The sequence below is a fragment of the Chelmon rostratus genome, chromosome 19, assembly GCF_017976325.1.
Source record: "Chelmon rostratus isolate fCheRos1 chromosome 19, fCheRos1.pri, whole genome shotgun sequence".
Taxonomy (NCBI): domain Eukaryota; kingdom Metazoa; phylum Chordata; class Actinopteri; order Chaetodontiformes; family Chaetodontidae; genus Chelmon; species Chelmon rostratus.
This window is the reverse complement of record NC_055676.1, coordinates 9,237,706-9,258,403: the sequence shown is the minus strand read 5'-3', so window position 1 is coordinate 9,258,403 and position 20,698 is coordinate 9,237,706.

The following is a 20,698-nucleotide window of genomic DNA, read 5'->3' as shown; positions in this document are numbered from 1 at the left end:
CGAGTCTAAACCCTGACATACTAATTGACAGCAGCAGCAACAATAAAGGGACATTGTTGACGTTAATGATCCCATTCATAAGTCAAACTGTCCTCAAAAGACAGAAGAAAGAGGTAGAGGCAGCTGTGAAGCTTTGATTCTCTTTGATGAGCGCGATGTGTGAAAAGAATCAAAAAAAAACCTCAGAGAAAGCTGCCATTAGTATGAAATTATTCTTCTCCTTTAAACTACTTTGGTCACAACTTCAAACAGGCTTTTGTTTGAAACTATGGTGCACATTACATTTCAGGGTTTGGGTGATTGGAACCGAAGTACCAAAGACTCAACTTTTAATCCGAAAAGTAACTTATTCTGCCTTTTGACCACTTTTATGAATGAGTGAACTATCCTCAGTGTCACGCAGTGTGTGTTTTTAGTGCCTTACATCTCAAATCGAGACATTTTCAATACGCTTAAGTGTGTTCGGCAGCAGAATTGTATGCGCAATGTTGTGGCCACAACAAGTGAAAGCGCCATGCTTCACTCCACCGGAGCCACAGCGCTGGAGCCGATGTTTGCGCAACTATGCGCATTGCGCGCAGTGTTTCAGCACTGATCTGTGTTGAATGTGAACAAGTACAGTGCAATTTTCAGGCACTTGTAGCCTGTTGTGTTAACAGTCAGCTCCTATTCTGACTATAAAAATGTGAATATAATGGCTTTTATATGACGTCTATAATCTGGATTTTGAACACTGAAACGTTTTTTCTTTTGGAGGAGTTTGGAATAAGTGGAGTCAAGGATCGAAATATCAGTCAGTAAGCAAAAACGGTTTAATGTAAAACTGTTTAATATGAGATCTCTGTGTGTTAAGGTATGAAATTAGTGGCCTTTCCATTAAGATTAAGACCTGAGCAGGTTTCGTTTTACATTTGGACTGTCAACTTGTTTGTGAACACAATGTTGTCGTAAAACTCCTGCTTATTTGTCATGTATTATGACCTTGAAGCTGGTGGTAAAAAAGCTGAAATCCACCGACTCAAAATGTAAACAAACGCACCTGTGGAGTGAGACCAGCGTTCAGGTGGAGAGGAAACAATTTACAGCAAACTGCTGTGCTTTTATTTTAGCGTTTTCAAAAGACAACAAAAAAAACTCGAGGATTTAGGTCGGTCATAATTTATTTACTGGTCAATCAGGAATCCACCATTTAGCAAATAAGGAACACACTGTTTTGGTTGTTTTCTGGAGGTTGTCTCAACATCGTTCACTGTTTATTACAAAAAGAAAGAAAGAGAAACAATCATTTTTCCGGTGACAACACACTGCCGACTCAACACCTGCCTACGATTACAGTAGTATGTTATATGATTTGAGAAACAGCTATAATGCTGCAAAGTTACGATAAATGAGGCAAATTGCTCACAGGGAGCTGCTGTGCTGGTACGTGATCAGGTGATGAAGGGCAGCAAGGGCAGCAGACGAACAGATGAGGGATGGCTCTTCTCAAAGGACACGATGCGCGATGCTGATTGGTTTTCATGGCATTTGATCAAACTCAAAGATGAAGAAAGCAAAGCTTGTCAGAGAAGAAAGTCAGAAATACATCCTTAAAAAACAGGGACAGAATAATGGCTGGAAAATGAGATGATTTAACAGCTCTTAAATCAACATTCATGGATAGATACAGTATGTTACTGCTACTGAGAGATATGATTAAAATGTCTAAAAACGACTTGACCTTTCTTATATATCTTGTTTACTTGTGCACTAAAATCATGCCAAATGTTTCCAACAATGTTCAACTCCAGAGAAATGGAAATTTATTCAAGGTAGGGTGCATTTCATCTGAACACTTGTAAATATTTCAGCGTTTTCTCGCAGATTTTTTGGAACATTTTGATAATAATCACTGGACACCCAGCAATCTGTGCCTCATTTTCGTGTACATTTCATGTCTGCAAGGGTTATGGTGCAGCATTGGAGAGCAGAAAGGATGAGGAAATCTTTAGCAGCACAGTGACCCAGAGGAGTCTGACTTCTCTCTCATACAACTGACATATTTATTTTGGACAAAGGCGATGAGCCCCGATGTGATCCTTCATCACCACAAACCTGGAGCAGATGATAACAGACAAGCTGACAGCAGCAACGTAGGCTGAGTGTCGACTCGAAGCTGCTGCCATGCGGTGCAACTTTATTATTATGTATTGGCACATTTTCCCACAGTGAAGATTTTTGAGAGTGAATATGTACGAGCAGAAACTTGAATTGAAACGAACAAACCATTTCAAAATTCTATATCATATTGTTGGATTGGAATGAATATGTAGGCCTATGTATGTGTGTGGGAGCCATGAATGAGTTTGAAGGGATTTCCTTGGTGTGTTGGTTGAAATATTGGTGTTTGTTATTGTTTAGGTTTGTGTGATTCTATTGATGAGGGAATATGTAGGTCAAGTGGATATGGGCGGGGATGTTACACATAAGCCCCTGCTCACCTTTTTTTTTTTGTCGTGTGTGGCTGGAGAGTGAGGGACGGTGAGCAGGGTCGCCGTATTTTTTGTTGACCGCTATTTCCTTTGATCACTGTGATCACTTTGATTATGAATTTGTGCACGATATCATAAGTTGATCATTGTTTTCCGCAAATAAAAAGGTCAAATATATTTTCGTATTTCAGTGATTTTTTCCGTTAAGCGCGTCAGACAAGTGGAAGGCCGGCCTCAGCCTCTCAGCGACTCTTTGTTCTTTGAAGTCGCTATAATGTGTAAGCACCACTTTAATGTTGCAGCTTGTGAGGTAAAAAGCATAGCACCTCAAAACTGTACTTAAGCACAGCACTTCAGTAACTGTGTTTGGTTACTTTCCATCACTGACTGTCTGAGCTGAGCATGGATGGAGAGGTGCTGGACACCATGGCAACCAGCTGGAACGTTGGCGCACAGGCACCTGGATGTATGACGTCAGAGATTTTAAGCCAGAGTTGTATGAATGTGACCCAACTTGCGATAGGACGACTGGATACTACTACTGCTTCAGCGCGTCTACAACCTACAGAGAGAGAACAGCGAGTATCGTCAAGGAGAACTAGAGAGCTACACATTTTAGACAGAGAGGATTCAACGAATAGAGCTTTCAGAGAAAACCATCGGAAATGGACTACAGCGCGGACTTTGATGCCGCCATGGAGGGGATGACGTGGGATGAAGTACGGACCCTTCTGGAGGCCGCGATTGAACAGATATTGGAAGAGCCACCGATCACTCCGCCTCCATCTCCATCTGAAGAACTTATGCCTCTGGAGGCCGCGATTGAACAGACACTGGGAGAGCCACGGCTCACTCCGCCTCCATCTCCACCTCCGGCATCTCATCCCCCATATGCCCCCCACCCTCAGGCAGTGCAACATCTGAGCCAGGGAAACGGTGGGTGCGTCCCCGTCGAAGCAGCTCCACGCTGGTTGGAGCACCCAAGCCTAATGATGGCTGCGCCGGGAGTGAACGCTGGTCAAGCTGCTCCCGTCATCTACCAGGGAGGGCCCCTGCTGTACGATCACAACATCATGCAGCCAGGTGACCCTCACAACCTGATTCCTGTTGGAATGCTGTAAGAAACACACGCATTAATAGAAACAAGCACAAACCAGTGAACACTATAGCTACTGAGCTTCTGCTTGTATCTTCACACACACACACACACACACACACACACACACACACACACACACACACACATGTGCTTTCTATTATCTAATACATCTGTCTCTCTTTCTGTGTGTAGGAATGGAGAGGTGTTGTACCAGCTCCCAGCAAATGTTTTCACTACATTTGGCCCTGCTGCTCCACATCCGAAACCGAACACCTCCGCAGATGAGCCGCACATAAAGAAACCACCCAATGCCTTCATGTTGTTCAGGAAAGAGCAGAGGCCAAATGTGGTGGCCGAGCTGAACATCACTGACAGTGCGGCGGTGAACACTGTCCTGGGACAGAGGGTAAGTATTTTTCTCTATGTTTGAGACATTCAGTGTTACACAGACTTCAGCCACAGACTGCAGTCATGTTCCCAGAACAGATTTTCCTCTACTATCACAAGCCTGCACTCGTTAATGTGGATCTGTGAGCACATTTATGCATCTGTCCGTGTACTTTTCTGCTCCCGTTTTGTGTGTGTGGCCAAGTCCTGTTTTTAAGTGTGTGTGTGCTGACCGCGCGTTGTCGTCTATCCACAGTGGAAGTCCCTATCCAAAGAAGAGCAAGCCAAATATTATGAAGAGGCGGACAAAGAGCGACGGCTCCACGCAGAGCTGCACCCCAACTGGTCATCCAGAGACAATTATGTATGTACACAGTGCTCACACACAACTCACACATGTTTCCCTCACATCACAGCAGCTGATGACACAAAGTCGCTGAAAATAGTTTTGTTCTTGCCCACTAACCTCAGTCTTATGTGTTGTTTTTGTGTAGGGCAAGAAGAGAAAGAGGACGAGGAGGAAGGTCTCCACCAGTACTGAAGGTAAGACAATATTTCGGTAATTCGGACAAAATAGATTGCAGTTTGTCAAAATATATAGATTTCATCAACATTTTTTCCAGGAAATCTATTTGTAACATTATTTTTAAAGAGTCAAATTAGTTCATCCCTTTGGATTTAAACATTGACTATAACAATGTTTTTGTTTGTTTTTGTTGCAGCATGTGCTACTGAACCTGGAGAGATCAGTCAGCAAGCCAAGAGACTGCGTGTGAACCCCGTGCACACAGCAGTGATGGAGCCCTTCACTCCACAGACAGATGTGATGGAACCCTTTGCCTCACAGACAGGTGTGATGGAACCCTTCGTCTCACAGACAGATGTGATGGAACCCTTTGCCTCACAGACAGGTGTGATGGAGCCCTTCACTCCACAGACAGGTGTGATGGAGCCCTTTGCCTCACAGACAGGTGTGATGGAACTCTTCGCCTCACCGACAGATGTGATGGAGCCCTTTGCCTCACAGACAGGTGTCATGGACCCCTTTGCCTCACAGACAGATGTGATGGAACTCTTTGCCTCACAGACAGATGTGATGGAACTCTTCGCCTCACAGACAGATGTGATGGAACTCTTCGCCTAACAGACAGATGTGATGGAACTCTTCGCCTCACAGACAGACTGCAGCAACGCCTTCGTGCAACAACTGCAGCTGGCCACAGATCTACTGGCTGGACTCTCCAACAGCAGCGGCCACAGTGCTGGCCCCTGCCGCTGCACCAACCGAAACAGAGACTGTTGAAAAGCAAAACAATCAGCACCATCACACAAACGACAGAGGTCCGCCACTTGGTCAGCGATGATGGAGCAGCTTGAGCCCCTTCGTCTCACTGCACCACCTCAGCTGCCATCTTCTCTTTATATCTGCATTGTCAATATCAAATAAATGTGCAACAACTGTATTTAAAGGATTGTTATGATTTAAATGTCAAGAGAAACAGTTTTGTTCAACAAGCAAACAAGAAAAGGGAACAGCAACCACATGTTGAAACTAGCCATCAGGCGTATGACCAACGCAAACAGTCCATCCAGTCATACTTTTTATTTACAGCGGTACTTTTTATTTGTTTAAGATTTGAATGAATTGACAGTTATTGATTACTGGTTTCCAGATGTTGTTTCCTCGTGAGGTGACATCACAGCGTGCAGGCCGCAGTTGCAGCTTCTCCAGTTGTTGGTTCTTCTATTGTGAACTAATCAACTATTTTAGTTTTTTCAACAATTTATTAGCTCATTAAGCATCTGCAACAATGTGTATACACACAATAAGAAGTGTTACATTTTACACACACACACACACACACACACACACACACACACAGCGGGTAAATGTATTCCATAAGTGCATAAAACTCTGGTCCAACAAATACTAAAATTCAAGTGTATCACAGATGAAAACTAACGATGACAACAGCAAAACAGAGTAAAAGATATAATGGATGGGAAAATATATCAATGAAATTCAAATGGGTTTGAGCATCGATACATCACAGTAAGTTTATCCAAACATTTGGTACACTATTATTTCTTTGACCTGTGTCTGAAGTAAGTGGATTTTCTGGTCGAGGTGTGATATTTCTATGACCACTGAGCCGACTGAGCCGACTGCTAGCGGCTCTGTGAGGCTGTGCTATCATCAGCGTACTAACAGCATGAATAATATTTGATTTATAATAAGGATTTTTAGGAATCAGTTGAAGATTGACATTAAACGCTACTCTACACTCTAACCGTATACTTCTACATCATACACTACATTTTGGAAACCAGTACCAGGGAAGCTATTTTTTTCCTCCACTACACTTATTTGGCATTATAATGTCTTATTTTTCAGATTCATCATACTATTAATAAAAAAAACTGATAAATCATGATGTGTTATCCTGGATAAAGCTCGCTGTATATTATATAAAGCTGGTGAAATTATCCCTGCTCTGACCAGCTGCAACATTAGCTATGCTCACACATTCATGCATAATTATAATGCAGTGATCAATATCATTCTGAAACGAGCCATTTTGCATAATTCGTTTGTGCTTGGTTGCGTATGATGCTAATAGTTAATTCCTTTATGTTAGATTTTGAATGCAGAGTTTTTACATGTATTTTTACACGTATTTCACATTTTATATGAATATTTCCACGGAATTGCCACTTATACTGAAGTAGAATATCTGAGTTCTTCTTCCACAACTGGCTGTACTGATGACGGTGTTGGAGCAGCGGAGAGAAACTAGTTCAAGATTCAAGATTTCTTTATTGTCATTGAGCATGAAATGTCAATGAATTTTGCATTGCAACCCCCATGTTAGAAACAATAATAAGAAAGATAATAAAGATTATATAATAAAATTAAGATACCAGAATAAAATAACCAGCATGAAGTAAACATATTCGTAAATGTAATCAAAGTATGCCAGAAATGAAAATATAGTTAACTATCTTGAAAAGCGGAACTTAACTAAATCTAAAGCTGAATATTTATGCGCAACCTTCCAGCGCCGTATCAGTAAATCCACACGGCTGTTCTGACGCTGATCTGTGTGTTAGTTTTACTCATGGGCACTGATTCAAAACAACAATGAAAGAATTTTGTTCGCAATTGGTTCAGTGCGTAAAAGCGCAAATCCAATCCAAAATGCGCATGGCCTCATCGCCTCCCTGAACGCACTGACAGCTGCTGGGGAGAGGAGAGGAGAGGAGGAGAGGAGCCACATGATGTGAGCTGCTCTCCCAGCTCTCACTGGACAAACCGCAGCACGTGCACAGCTCGCTCTTTGCCACAATTTTAAATAAATAATTAAATCTTTATAAAAAGCATTAAAAATCGCACCTTGTTGAATGGGGTAAATGGCATCATGTTATGTTACATTTCACTGTACTTCATGTAGGGTAACGGAAGCTGAACCGTCTACGATGGCGCGCGCACCTGCAGCAGGGGAGGCTGATAAAAGCGTTTCCGCTCAGGTGACGCAGTTTGTCCCGATGAGCCCCGCGTGCCGGTATGGACGTACGGCATTTTGTTTGTTTGATTTTTCATACGAGTCTTACAGTTTCCCGAGGTTAAACGTCTTCTCTGTGTTTTTTTTAACGAACTTGTGTGACTGAATGCACGTGAGCGTGTTTACACCGCTTGAACAAACTGCGGGGGCCTTTTCACATTTTCTTTACATCTGAACATAAACGAGGCAGAATGGCGTGTATTCCTGCAGTTTGGGAGTTAATTGCGACAAGCTTTGTTGGACTTGTAATGCAAACTCGGAAAATTAGAACTTGCAGATTGAAAAGGTGTGTGAAAGATGTAATAGTATTTTGGGCCTTAGCCGCTCTGGAAAAAATAGACTCGCGCTCTTTTGCTATTTTAGCAAACTTTCTGTGACAATCATGACAATCAAGCGCAAAACACAGCAGGACTGTTTTAGGCCCAGTGTGGCCTTGTGTGATGAGTTGACCTCCTTAGTCTTCTCTGATGTTCTTTTTTCTTTCTTCAATAGCAGTTTGGTTTGTTGCAAAGGACTTTGTCAGCGTTGTGTGTAGATTTTCTCATCAAATAAATGGAGCATTCTTTAAAGAAAACAAATACTGAAAATGGTTCAGGATGTTCAAAAATCCACTACAAATTAAGATTAGACTTTATTAATCCCCAGACGGGGAAATTCGGGTATTACAGGTCGCAGGTAAAAGCAGTTGAAAAAAGAAAATAAAAACGGACTATATATGTGTACATTTTGTACACTATAATATATATATATACATACATACTGCATATATTGCCACAACGGACTATAAGAAAAATTGCCATAAAAATATACTGCCAAAATGTTTTTAGAATTAAACGGTTGTTCTTTCAGACATTCAGTCATTCAGAAGTAAAACAGTCCATCTGTTATAATGCAGTAAAAATTGGACCTATTTGGTCTATTCTATTTTTCCTGTTGCCAATAGATTTCGCTGTCACCATTATTGTGGCATTAATTGCGTTTCTGGTTGTGAACATGTATAATAACAGTGCCACCTAGTGGCCAAGTGTCGTAAGTAGCAGCTAAATAACACTGAATCCAGCACGGGACATATAAACATGTCGAGGTGTTTCTCGCATCGTTTGTGGTTTGGAAGCCTTGGCAAACCATAATCTGTAAGTCTATGTGGATCAATGAAGTGTTACATTGTGTTTTGCATTATTTTGGGATTTACAGTGTCGTATTTTCTATGTATTAGTGCTGTATGAAAGTGAGTTGATACTGTTAGCCATCAGCTGACAGTAGCATAAGAGTGTGCTGTCCAAGTGATGTGTGATGTTAATCACAGTTAGGCTATGAGTTACGTACGCATTGCACTTATGTATTTTTTCCTTTTTGTGTATGTGACAGTTTCACAAATTAAGAAAATGCTTTTCAGTCATCACAACGAGACAACAACGTGTCCTTTTATTGCTGGAACCATTTATGTTTAGCTCGCTGTCTCGGTTCGTAGTTACACTAACCGAGGGCAGAAGAACAGTTTTTGCACAAATTGCACTTAGGTAGAAAGTGCACATGGTGGGTATGGAAAAAGTGATTACAGTATTTATAACAAATCAGTGTGAAAAAAACACTCTGAATTTAGTTGAATTCAATCAGAACTGTTAAATAAACCCACAATGTAACACATTTAACAAGGTCAAGAAACTTGGCTCAGCAGGATTTCTCATGCTTTACTGTCATTACTGAGCCGATGAAACATTACATTTCTGGCTGCCTGACAACTTTAATTACATTTTCCTGTCCGTTGTAGTCAGACATCGTTTGGCTCTAAGTTACCGTGTGGCTCGGCATGTAAACAAATCACAGGCAAAATGCTGAAGGAGCACACAATATGTAATGTGTTTGCAACCTTTTCTGTTTTGTTGCATTTCCCTGATATCTGGAGATGTGATGGAGGTGCAGACTGTCTGGATGGATCTAATAAAATGGATTGTGCAGGTAGGTATACTTCCTGTCCCTGTGCAAAAGTAAGAAGTATTCTAATAAATTGTCTAAATTAATTTAAGATGGCTGTATTTTCATTCACCATAGCTGTTTTCTTGTGAGTCTGAAATGGTCAACACCATATTTAACAAGTCAACAAGACGAGCTTCAATCGAATCTGCTGCAGTTATTTTACACTGATTTGAGTTTCTGCTTTTAGTCAACAAACCGCTTCACAATAATGACAAACAAATGGCTGTTTGTACAAGATGACAGAATAATACTGTTTCCTGCAGTTCACTGTTGAGTCATTTTTACAATTTTCCGTGTTAACACACAAGCATGACTCCAGAACAGTCGCTAACTGCAAACTGTGTAAAACATGAGAACAGAATGTGATCATTAATCCTTTTTGACAGAAACTCCAAAGAAAAACAGTACAAAGACAATGTATTTAATGTTTTACCTCATCAGCTTCTTTGATTTTTTGTAAATATCTTCTTATTCTGAACTTGATGCAGCAACATGTTGGCTCAGTCATTCACAAGCAAGGATGGAGCGAGGTTCACCACTGTGAACAGATGACTGTAGAGAGGATGTTACTACATGGGCTCAGGAACACTTTGTAAACCGTTTTCAGTAAACACAGTTCATAGTTTTTGAACTTTTGTGCCTGAAGAGAAAATGTATTGTATTCACTAAATCCTGTCTTTCCATGATGTTCATGGTGTCTTGTTTTACTCCCAGTCTCTCCCGAATGCCCCCCCGGCCAGTTTCCTTGTGTGTGGCTACAGAGGGCTGTTTGGAGTCTGACTGGACCTGCCGAAACCACATCTGTATCCCCAAAGAGCTGCGCTGCAACGGACTGAACACCTGCCTGGACAACCCTGACGAAGAGGAGTGTGTTGAGAAAGGTGGAGGGTCACAGGAACCTGAATGTCAGTCAGTGGGACATGTCCAAACTATTCCATAAAGTTCCTTGTGGCTGCTAGTTGTAGTTCCAACCAATCAAGAGGTCACCAAATTATCAGCTGAAGACTGAGATCAGCTGATCGAATGAGTCCAGCCTGGTGTGCTCCTCCTCACCCAAAGTACAAAAGCTTCTATTTCTAATTTATCTTGAGTAGTACCTAGTGTTGAAGTGCGACAGCATGTATTGAGATAACCAATCTTTGAGATGTCTTCAGTGCGGCCTCGTCTTCAACAAAACAAAGATAATGTGGAGACTCATATCGTAAAACCTCCTCAGATTAAAAAAACCCAATTAACTATTGCCAGAGGTGACAGAAAATGTTTGTTTTTTATTCAATTAATACTTTTAATCAATAGGTGCAGTCCATTGAAATTCAGGTGATATTCCTTGAAGCGGTTTATTAATCCATTTTGAGATTTATTGTGAAAAGATATCAAAGACAAACAGGAGGCTCCTTACAAGGGGTAGTTATGTGTGCCAATTAAATAGTTTAGTCCTGACTGTCTCCTCCTCTGTCAGGTCTGTGTGGAGAGGACGTGTCTGTCCTCAGAGGAGAGGTGTGATGGCCTAGTTCACTGCTCAGATTGCAGCGACGAGCCCATAACCTGCGGTAGGTTTGAGACACGTTACAATAATAGCAGTCGCTGCAACAAACTACTGGACACTTGACCGCAACTTAATCTCCAAATCACGTGATGCAGTGAAATGCTTCTGGTGAATGTACAGCTGTGACCTGCAGGTCGCATCTGCTCGATGAACAACGGTGGCTGTAGCCATGTGTGTGTGGATGAAGCCTGGGGAGCTCTGTGTGCCTGTCCTGTTGGATGTAAGCTCTCTCCCAATGGAGCGGTCTGTGAAGGTATGTGGGGGATGAATTTTCAGTTTGATTGAGGGGTGAACAGCCTTTTCGTGTAGCCCAGGCTTGAATATGATGAAATCAAATCTAAAACCATACCTCTTAGCATCATAATCATCCCTTAAATAATTCATGTTATTTTAAATAAACAGATAAGTTGATAGAAAATTATTAAAACCGCTGATTTGGGATTAATTCATTAAAATGAATAAATATTTAAATAAGTCATAGATATATACATCTGTTTGAAGTTGCTTTTGAAGGTCTGTTTAAAATGCATAAAGTCATTTGCACAAAAAAGGAAGAATTACCATGGCAAAAGCATTGTGTATTACGGAAGGGGTTGAGTCACATGCTCCACAACCAGCCAATCAGAATATTCAGTGAATGTCATGTGACAGATTAATTTCCTGGATCACTTCCTGGATTCGCTCTGGCATGCTTGTGTGCCGATCGATAAAATCAAAAGTAATTCCATGATCATCCTCTGTGTAAGAGTTGAAAATGACCTTGTAAATGAAGTTAATAATTCTTGAGATTGTTAAATAGTTGTTGATTATTGTATTGTTACGTTAAACCTTGTAGAAAAGTGCTACTGGACAAGTGCAGGTCTATGAAGTGAGGCGCTGTAGAGCTACATTGACTCAGTGGTGAGTGAAACACTGAAAAGAATGTTGGGATGGTGATATTACTATATTTTGTTGTTACTATGTTGAATGTGTTAATGGCGCTAACAATTCGGCGCTATTGTGAAGATAATGGAGCTATTGTGAAGCTAACGATGCCGCTGGGTTGCTAATAGTCTATTCGTTTGGGCCTAGCCACTTAGTTGGCGCCGTTATTTGATGTTATTATTCTAATGTTATGTTTACTACAAATGGGAAAATATTGAAGAGTATTTGAATTATTTGTGTTTGTGTTTTATTTGTTTTTTATTATTATAGTAAATAAAGAGGTAAATGTTGAGTGCATTCTTTCACCTAGGGACAAAGAAGCCGGCGGTGCCTTAATGCCTCTATTATACTATATGTTTGTGACTGCATTTAATGCAATTTTGATTGAATTAGAAAGGGTACTTTGGTGTTTTATTTTTGTAAAATGTTAGTTACTAACCATAATGGACTACAAGCCCAACACTCAGCTCGCCAGCCACGACCCCACCCTGCCTGACACCTTAAACAGCTTCTTTGCCCGCCTGGACACATCAGGCAGCAGAGAAGATACACACCTACCCCGGCTGGAGGAGCAGCACCAGCTCCTCGTCCTGCAGCAGCACCAGGTGACATCCACCCTGAGGAGGATCAACACCCGCAGAGCTACAGGACCGGATAAGGTGTGAGGCAAGACTTTGAGGACATGCGCTGACCAGCTAGCAGGAGTGTTCCTGGACATTTCCAAGCTGCTGTCTATGAGTGCCTGAGTGCCGCAAGTCCTCCACCATCATTCCGGTACCTAAGAAGACAACCATCACCTGCCGGTAATCATGAAGTGCTTTGAGCGGATTATTCTCATGTACCTCAGAGGCTTCATCCCCTCGGACCTAGACAGCCTTCAGTTCGCCTGCAGAGGGAATCGGTCCACAGAGGATGCTGTCTCCATCACCCTGCACACAGCCCTGACCCACCTGCAGCAGCCCAACACCTACGTCAGGATGCTATTTGTAGACTTTAGCTCACCATTCAACACCGTCATCCCAGACAAGCTGGCGCTGAAGCTACATGCAGTGGGTCTGCCTGTGTCACTGTGCCACTGGATCAGAGACTTTCTCACCAACAGGCCTCAGGTGGTGAGAATAGGGAACATCACATCATCCCCTCTGGTCCTCAGCACAGGCACGCCACAGGGTTGTGTGCTCAGCCCGGCCCTCTTCACCATGTTTACTCACGACTGTGCTGCCATACACCCCACCAACACAGTCGTGAAGTTTGCGGACGACACTACAGTAGTGGGTCTCACCTCAAATAACGAGACCCACTACAGAGAGGAGATACGCCAGCTCACCCAGTGGTGTTCAGCCAACAACCTGGTGCTGAACACAGGGAAGACCAAGGAGGTCGTCGTGGATTTCAGGAGGTCTAGAAAGACGGATCACGCCCCCTCCTTATGGATGGAGAAGTGGTGGAGTGTGAGGACAACATCATGTTCATGGGCCTCCACATCCACATGAGAGACTGTGAGAACTATGAGCCACTGCACACTGCACTTTCACACCTTCACCTCCACCTGCACCTTCTGTGTATTTAACATATTAGTACACACATGCTGAACTAAATGGTCAACCATTTGCATTCAGTATATACATTTTAGTATATTGGTACATTTCATTGGTCTATTTTATCGTTTATACATGTTAGTATATTTCAGCTGCTGTTGGTACATTTCACTGGTATATTTTATTGTTTATTGTTTAGTATATTGTTATTGTCTTAGTATATTTTCATTTCTGGTATATTTTTATTATATGTACGAATATTTTTTCTGCATGTTTTATTTTATTCTAGTATCTTAATTTTATTCTATAATCTTTCTTATTGTTTTGAACATGGGGGTTGCAATGCAAATTTCATTGACATGTCATGCTCAATGATAATAAAGAAATCTTGAAGCCCATTGAATACTTGAATGGTTATATGAAGCACTTTAAATGTGGTTATTGTTCATAACTGCGAATGAAACTTGAACGTAAAATTTATTTTTGTTGTACAACTGAATTTCTTTGAGAACATGATTTGAACTTATCAACACAAGATGGAGTGTATTTAATTGGTAACAATTCATGGAGAAATAGAGAAAATGAACATGATTTGCACAGACACTGAATGAATGTTCCAAGCCCTTTGGGTCTTGTCTGGCCTATCTACAGGTCAGGTTTTTTTTCTTAGGTTTACCCAGGATTCCCTCGTGGTGTGTTGGTGACGTCGGTCGGCTGGAAAAGGTTGGAGCCATACCCCATCACTTTCCTGCTGGGGACTGTATGAACTTCAGTCCTAGATCCCAGAACCGGCGATTCCCAGTGTGAACCAAAGTGAACCATTGTTATCCAAGGTGTGCAGAGTTTTCTGATTCCCCCTTCCCTCACGGACTGTGTGGTAAGATGAAGTAGACACTGATACACTGATGGTAACTGCGAAAGGGCCCCAACGAAAGAACAGTCAACGTTGGAAACGGAGGGTTTCTTTTTCTTCGTTGCCAGCTTTATTATTTAAATTTATTATTTTCTGTCCAAAAAGTATTGTTGTATTAAAAATTGTTTTGGTTATTTCTAATAATTGAAAAAACTCAGCTCATGGTTTTCTGTGTCATTGTTGATGTTCACAAACACTGGCTGTTGACAGCTTAGTGTCTTCTGATACTGGTCCAGCTACTTTCATTGATCATCACCTACCTGTGCTCTGTTTATATAACACGACGAGGGTTACAGTACCATCAGCCAATTATTTGTCCGAAAAATGAAATAAAACCGGATTGATATTTTCGGTGCTGCATTTTAATTACTGGTTGATTTATGTTGGAGTTTCAAGCGCCTGATCCTGCCATTGTTGGCCTATTGCGCATGTATTTAATACGTTTGAGGCTGATTAGATATGAATGAATGTAATTTCATTAAATATTCAGCAAAGATGTTGTTGGGCTATTGGTTTTTAAAAATGTAGTTGATCCAGTGGCCCACTGAATATACAACAACAATAATAATGAACCAGAAAAGAGACCATTTGAACTTTGAATACGCTGAAGTGTGTTCGGCAGCAGAATTGTATGCGCAATGTTGTGTCCACGACAAGGGAAATCGCCCTGCGTCACTCCCCCGTATCCACAGCGCTGGAGCCGATGTTTGCGCAACTGTGCGCATTGCGCGCGGTGTTTCAGCACTGATCTGTGTTGGTGGTTAAATGTGAACAAGTAGTGCAATTTTCAGGCACTTGTAGCCAGATTTGTTAACAGTCAGCTCCTATTCTGACTATAAAATGTGAATATTATGGCTTTTATATGACGTCTATAATCTGGATTTTGAACACTGAAACGTTTTTTTCTGTTGGAGGAGTTTGGAATAAATGGAGTCAAGGATCGAAATATGAGTCAGCAAGCAAACACAGTTTAATGTCAAACTTGTTTGTGAACACAATGTTGTCGTAAAACTCCTGCTTATTTGTCATGTATTATGACCCTGAAGCTGGTGGTAAAAAAGCTGAAATCCACCGACTCAAAATGTAAACAAACGCACCTGTGGAGTGAGACCAGCGTTCAGGTGGAGAGGAAACAATTTACAGCAAACTGCTGTGCTTTTATTTTAGCGTTTTCAAAAGACAACAAAAAAAACTCGAGGATTTAGGTCGGTCATAATTTATTTACTGGTCAATCAGGAATCCACCATTTAGCAAATAAGGAACACACTGTTTTGGTTGTTTTCTGGAGGTTGTCTCAACATCGTTCACTGTTTATTACAAAAAGAAAGAAAGAGAAACAATCATTTTTCCGGTGACAACACACTGCCGACTCAACACCTGCCTACGATTACAGTAGTATGTTATATGATTTGAGAAACAGCTATAATGCTGCAAAGTTACGATAAATGAGGCAAATTGCTCACAGGGAGCTGCTGTGCTGGTACGTGATCAGGTGATGAAGGGCAGCAAGGGCAGCAGACGAACAGATGAGGGATGGCTCTTCTCAAAGGACACGATGCGCGATGCTGATTGGTTTTCATGGCATTTGATCAAACTCAAAGATGAAGAAAGCAAAGCTTGTCAGAGAAGAAAGTCAGAAATACATCCTTAAAAAACAGGGACAGAATAATGGCTGGAAAATGAGATGATTTAACAGCTCTTAAATCAACATTCATGGATAGATACAGTATGTTACTGCTACTGAGAGATATGATTAAAATGTCTAAAAACGACTTGACCTTTCTTATATATCTTGTTTACTTGTGCACTAAAATCATGCCAAATGTTTCCAACAATGTTCAACTCCAGAGAAATGAAAATTTATTCAAGGTAGGGTGCATTTCATCTGAACACTTGTAAATATTTCAGCGTTTTCTCGCAGATTTTTTGGAACATTTTGATAATAATCACTGGACACCCAGCAATCTGTGCCTCATTTTCGTGTACATTTCATGTCTGCAAGGGTTATGGTGCAGCATTGGAGAGCAGAAAGGATGAGGAAATCTTTAGCAGCACAGTGACCCAGAGGAGTCTGACTTCTCTCTCATACAACTGACATATTTATTTTGGACAAAGGCGATGAGCCCCGATGTGATCCTTCATCACCACAAACCTGGAGCAGATGATAACAGACAAGCTGACAGCAGCAACGTAGGCTGAGTGTCGACTCGAAGCTGCTGCCATGCGGTGCAACTTTATTATTATGTATTGGCACATTTTCCCACAGTGAAGATTTTTGAGAGTGAATATGTACGAGCAGAAACTTGAATTGAAACGAACAAACCATTTCAAAATTCTATATCATATTGTTGGATTGGAATGAGTATGTAGGCCTATGTATGTGTGTGGGAGCCATGAATGAGTTTGAAGGGATTTCCTTGGTGTGTTGGTTGAAATATTGGTGTTTGTTATTGTTTAGGTTTGTGTGATTCTATTGATGAGGGAATATGTAGGTCAAGTGGATATGGGCGGGGATGTTACACATAAGCCCCTGCTCACCTTTTTTTTTTTGTCGTGTGTGGCTGGAGAGTGAGGGACGGTGAGCAGGGTCGCCGTATTTTTTGTTGACCGCTATTTCCTTTGATCACTGTGATCACTTTGATTATGAATTTGTGCACGATATCATAAGTTGATCATTGTTTTCCGCAAATAAAAAGGTCAAATATATTTTCGTATTTCAGTGATTTTTTCCGTTAAGCGCGTCAGACAAGTGGAAGGCCGGCCTAAGCCTCTCAGCGACTCTTTGTTCTTTGAAGTCGCTATAATGTGTAAGCACCACTTTAATGTTGCAGCTTGTGAGGTAAAAAGCATAGCACCTCAAAACTGTACTTAAGCACAGCTCTTCAGTAACTGTGTTTGGTTACTTTCCATCACTGACTGTCTGAGCTGAGCATGGATGGAGAGGTGCTGGACACCATGGCAACCAGCTGGAACGTTGGCGCACAGGCACCTGGATGTATGACGTCAGAGATTTTGAGCCAGAGTTGTATGAATGTGACCCAACTTGCGATAGGACGACTGGATACTACTACTGCTTCAGCGCGTCTACAACCTACAGAGAGAGAACAGCGAGTATCGTCAAGGAGAACTAGAGAGCTACACATTTTAGACAGAGAGGATTCAACGAATAGAGCTTTCAGAGAAAACCATCGGAAATGGACTACAGCGCGGACTTTGATGCCGCCATGGAGGGGATGACGTGGGATGAAGTACGGACCCTTCTGGAGGCCGCGATTGAACAGATATTGGAAGAGCCACCGATCACTCCGCCTCCATCTCCATCTGAAGAACTTATGCCTCTGGAGGCCGCGATTGAACAGACACTGGGAGAGCCACGGCTCACTCCGCCTCCATCTCCACCTCCGGCATCTCATCCCCCATATGCCCCCCACCCTCGGGCAGTGCAACATCTGAGCCAGGGAAACGGTGGGTGCGTCCCCGTCGAAGCAGCTCCACGCTGGTTGGAGCACCCAAGCCTAATGATGGCTGCCCCGGGAGTGAACGCTGGTCAAGCTGCTCCCGTCATCTGCCAGGGAGGGCCCCTGCTGTACGATCACAACATCATGCAGCCAGGTGACCCTCACAACCTGATTCCTGTTGGAATGCTGTAAGAAACACACGCATTAATAGAAACAAGCACAAACCAGTGAACACTATAGCTACTGAGTTTCTGCTTGTATCTTCACACACACACACACACACACACACACACACACACACACACACACACGTGCTTTCTATTATCTAATACATCTGTCTCTCTTTCTGTGTGTAGGAATGGAGAGGTGTTGTACCAGCTCCCAGCAAATGTTTTCACTACATTTGGCCCTGCTGCTCCACATCCGAAACCGAACACCTCCGCAGATGAGCCGCACATAAAGAAACCACCCAATGCCTTCATGTTGTTCAGGAAAGAGCAGAGGCCAAATGTGGTGGCCGAGCTGAACATCACTGACAGTGCGGCGGTGAACACTGTCCTGGGACAGAGGGTAAGTATTTTTCTCTATGTTTGAGACATTCAGTGTTACACAGACTTCAGCCACAGACTGCAGTCATGTTCCCAGAACAGATTTTCCTCTACTATCACAAGCCTGCACTCGTTAATGTGGATCTGTGAGCACATTTATGCATCTGTTCGTGTACTTTTCTGCTCCCGTTTTGTGTGTGTGGCCAAGTCCTGTTTTTAAGTGTGTGTGTGCTGACCGCGCGTTGTCGTCTATCCACAGTGGAAGTCCCTATCCAAAGAAGAGCAAGCCAAATATTATGAAGAGGCGGACAAAGAGCGACGGCTCCACGCAGAGCTGCACCCCAACTGGTCATCCAGAGACAATTATGTATGTACACAGTGCTCACACAAAACTCACACATGTTTCCCTCACACCACAGCAGCTGATGACACAGAGTCGCTGAAAATAGTTTTGTTCTTGCCCACTAACCTCAGTCTTATGTGTTGTTTTTGTGTAGGGCAAGAAGAGAAAGAGGACGAGGAGGAAGGTCTCCACCAGTACTGAAGGTAAGACAATATTTCGGTAATTCGGACAAAATAGATTGCAGTTTGTCAAAATATATAGATTTCATCAACATTTTTTCCAGGAAATCTATTTGTAACATTATTTTTAAAGAGTCAAATTAGTTCATCCCTTTGGATTTAAACATTGACTATAACAATGTTTTTGTTTGTTTTTGTTGCAGCATGTGCTACTGAACCTGGAGAGATCAGTCAGCAAGCCAAGAGACTGTGTGTGAACCCCGTGCACACAGCAGTGATGGAGCCCTTCACTCCACAGACAGGTGTGATGGAGCCCTTCACTCCACAGACAGATGTGATGGAACCCTTTGCCTCACAGACAGGTGTGATGGAACCCTTCGCCTCACAGACAGATGTGATGGAACCCTTTGCCTCACAGACAGGTGTGATGGAGCCCTTCACTCCACAGACAGGTGTGATGGAGCCCTTCGCCTCACAGACAGGTGTGATGGAACTCTTCGCCCCACAGACAGGTGTGATGGAGCCCTTCGCCTCACAGACAGATGTGATGGAACTCTTCGCCCCACAGACAGGTGTGATGGAGCCCTTTGCCTCACAGACAGGTGTCATGGACCCCTTTGCCTCACAGACAGATGTGATGGAACTCTTCGCCTAACAGACAGATGTGATGGAACTCTTCGCCTCACAGACAGACTGCAGCAACGCCTTCGTGTAACAACTGCAGCTGGCCACAGATCTACTGGCTGGACTCTCCAACAGCAGCGGCCACAGTGCTGGCCCCTGCCGCTGCACCAACCGAAACAGAGACTGTTGAAAACCAAACCATCAGCACCATCACACAAACGACAGAGGTCCGCCACTTGGTCAGCGATGATGGAGCAGCTTGAGCCCCTTCGTCTCACTGCACCACCTCAGCTGCCATCTTCTCTTTATATCAGCATTGTCAATATCAAATAAATGTGCAACAACTGTATTTAAAGGATTGTTATGATTTAAATGTCAAGAGAAACAGTTTTGTTCAACAAGCAAACAAGAAAAGGGAACAGCAACCACATGTTGAAACTAGCCATCAGGCGTATGACCAACGCAAACAGTCCATCCAGTCATACTTTTTATTTACAGCGGTACTTTTTATTTGTTTAAGATTTGAATGAATTGACAGTTATTGATTACTGGTTTCCAGATGTTGTTTCCTCGTGAGGTGACATCACAGCGTGCAGGCCGCAGTTGCAGCTTCTCCAGTTGTTGGTTCTTCTATTGTGAACTAATCAACTATTTTAGTTTTTTCAACAATTTATTAGCTCATTAAGCATCTGCAACAATGTGTATACACACAATAAGAAGTGTTACATTTTACACACACACACACACACACACACACACACACACACACACACACACAGCGGGTAAATGTATTCCATAAGTGCATAAAACTCTGGTCCAACAAATACTAAAATTCAAGTGTATCACAGATGAAAACTAACGATGAAAACAGCAAAACAGAGTAAAAGATATAATGTACGTACTAACAGTACGTACTAACAGTACGTACTAACAGCATGAATAATATTTGATTTATAATAAGGATTTTTAGGAATCAGTTGAAGATTGACATTAAACGCTACTCTACACTCTAACCGTATACTTCTACATCATACACTACATTTTGGAAACCAGTACCAGGGAAGCTATTTTTTTCCTCCACTACACTTATTTGGCATTATAATGTCTTATTTTTCAGATTCATCATAC